This window comes from Sceloporus undulatus, chromosome 5 (assembly GCF_019175285.1).
Source record: "Sceloporus undulatus isolate JIND9_A2432 ecotype Alabama chromosome 5, SceUnd_v1.1, whole genome shotgun sequence".
NCBI lineage: Eukaryota > Metazoa > Chordata > Lepidosauria > Squamata > Phrynosomatidae > Sceloporus > Sceloporus undulatus.
The window spans coordinates 87,225,933-87,228,841 of record NC_056526.1 but is presented as its reverse complement, the minus strand read 5'-3'; positions in this window follow the sequence as shown (position 1 = coordinate 87,228,841).

Here is a 2,909-nt window from a genome sequence, read left to right as displayed (position 1 = left end):
ATAGAGAGCTATCCCAGGATTTTTTGCTGTCTGACACAAGGACAAACTGGAGCCTCTCTCAAGGGTTAGAAAAGATATTTGGAAATATTTGTGGAAAAGGTTGAAAAATATGTTTCTTGAATTTTGGAAAGCACTGATGAGGAGAAATCTCAACTGGCTAGAATTTTGGACTTATTTTTGCCAATTCATACATAGTATTAGTTTATGTACAGAAAATACTGCTTATGTGCATAAATATTTTTTCTGTGTAGTAAATTCTCTTTTCTGCACAGAAAATGCTGGGTTTTGTGCAAAAAACACTCCATAATTTTTTAAAATAAGTATTGAACTGTGAATAGCCTTTGAAAACAAGACTTCCAGGGGAAAAGGAAAATGGTACTTCAAGAGCAGGTCTCCTGCCCTCCGGGGGTGGGGCATCTGGCCTCCGGGGGCAGGATTTCCAGGCGGGACTTCTTCACCTTGCCCTTCCAGGCCTTCAGCTGCCTCTCTGAAGATAGCTGAAAGCTGGGGGGGGGGGCAAGGGGGGAAGAAGAAGAACAGGCATGTGTCTGTTCCTTCTCCTTTCCCCACACCTTCCTGGGTCTCTCTGGAGGCAGTTGAAGGCCTGGGACAGCCAAGAAGGCATACACCTGTTCCTCTTCGCGCCTTCTGTGTGCCATGATAAATGGCTTCATGTGCCATCTCTGGCACACATGCCATAGGTTCATCACCACAGGGATATAGGATTACAGTCCTAGTGGTATATTCTATTACAACATAAATCCTAATTTGATGTTAAACTCTGGACCCTTCATATTTATTCAGTGAATGCAGCACAAATTGCAAGTGGAATAGATTTCTTCTTCCCTCTGATGCAAATATTTGATACTACCTTGGCCAGCTGTATGATGGCAAATGGAACCATGTCCTCAACCTTCTCTTCCTGTTATATATTGATAAAGCAATGACTGTGGGTGGCCTAACTATGCCTGTGACTGCTAGCACTGTCTTATTGTCATGTGGTTATATCCTTTCCATGAAGCCCAAGTGCCATCAGCACAACCAGCCAGACCATCTGTTCACACACTGGTGCTCTAGAAAGCTGTGTGTCCCAGCTGTTAAGTGTGCACTGCTGCTGCCAAACTGTCTCATACTTGGCTGATGCTAAAGGAAGAGCAGTAGTAATTTCCCCAGAGGCAAATGGTCTCAACTCCTAAGTTAAAATCTTTCTCATTTAAGTGTTAGAATATACAGATGAACTTTGTCCACAAACTTGACTTCTAGAAAAATATTCCATGTCAAGAAGGATCCTGTAGTATATGATAATTGTAACTGTCATGCTACTGTTATGTCAAGACTTTTAAGGCCCTAAATGGCTTGGGTCCAACCTACCTCCTCCGCCTCCTCTCATATAATCAATCCCAAACAATCAGGTCCTCTGGTAGGAATTTGTTGCAACCTATAAAAACTAGATTGTCTGCAACTTCCCAGAGGACCATCGCGGTTACTTCTCCCAGATTATGGAATGGCTTGCTGGATGAGATCCGTCACATTACCACCTTAAACAGCTTTTAAAAAACTGTTAAGATGGATCTCTTCTGGCAGGCCTTTCCTGACTAGACAACTGGCCACCGAAAAAGTCAAACCTGTTATACCCCTGACTTCTGCCAAAGAAACTCTTGATTTGTTTGTTATTTTAAAGTATGTTTTAAATTTTTGAATTGTTTAATTGTATTTTAGGGGAGGTGGGATATTGGGAGACAGGATTGTATGTTTTAATGTGTAAGCTGCCCCGGTTGTGTTACACAGAGAGGCAGGATATAAAATTGTTGTTGTTGTTGTTGTTGTTGTTATGATCTATTGATGAGATTTGGAGTCCTGGATGACTCTCTTCAGAAGTAATGAGACCATTTACCAAGATGCATATTGAACAGGTGTAGCCAAAATCTATATAGGGAAATTTTACTTAGCTCAATTTAAGAGGAGGTTGGCTACAAGGACCCTGCAAGACCATCTCCCACCTGTACACCAAGAGATTGATGGATCCAGGAAAGGATGCAGAGGCAGACTTCTCCAATTAAAGTATTGCTTTTATTAAGGCGAAAAAAAATCAAACAGCAATTCACTATCACACACTCATTAATTAAAGGCTCAAGAAATCAGGGGTTAGCTTGGAATAGGTTTGAGGCAGAACTACAGGTGATACTTACTATAGATGGGGCTTGCTTTTGGAATCCAATTGGGTGAAGTAGGGTGAGACACTGCTGTTCCAACAGCGTTGGTTGGACGGAAGTGCTGGAGCTAGTCTAGAGATTACAGTAATGTAATGTCCCCATGAACTCCAAACTAGAACATTGAGGGCCGATTTCTAGGGGTTTTTAAGGGCTAAAACTAGCTACAGGGCAAAGGTGTTAGATTGTATGGGAAAAGGTAATATGGTCTGACAATAATCAAGGGAAATGGGAAGGGAGTTGTCATTAGCCAGCCCATCAGTGAGACATCTAGACAATTACTGCCCACTCTTCTGATTATGGAGGTGATGATAATCCCATTAGCGACTCCCAAACTACCTGCTGGACCAGTCCTAGAGGTATTGTTACCAAAAGGTCCCATTAGGCTGACCTCACCTGGGTTTTATGGTGGGCTGCATGGTAGGGTCCATCTGCGGTCATGTGGAATACCACTAACACCAAAATGAAAAATGCACTCTCACTAACACAGAGCCAATTTATTTAACTCTCCTATTTTAATCATGAACAGAAAGTGAGTGTGTGTGTTCTCAGACCTCCTCCTCAGCCACACTCCACACCTCCCTGGGTCCAGGAGGTTCCAGAAACCAGAACTTCAACAAGCAATGCCTACACAGGAACATATCTAAGAAAAGCTGGAGAACATGCAAAACGATGTGGTGAGAGGATGATGTGGCCTGG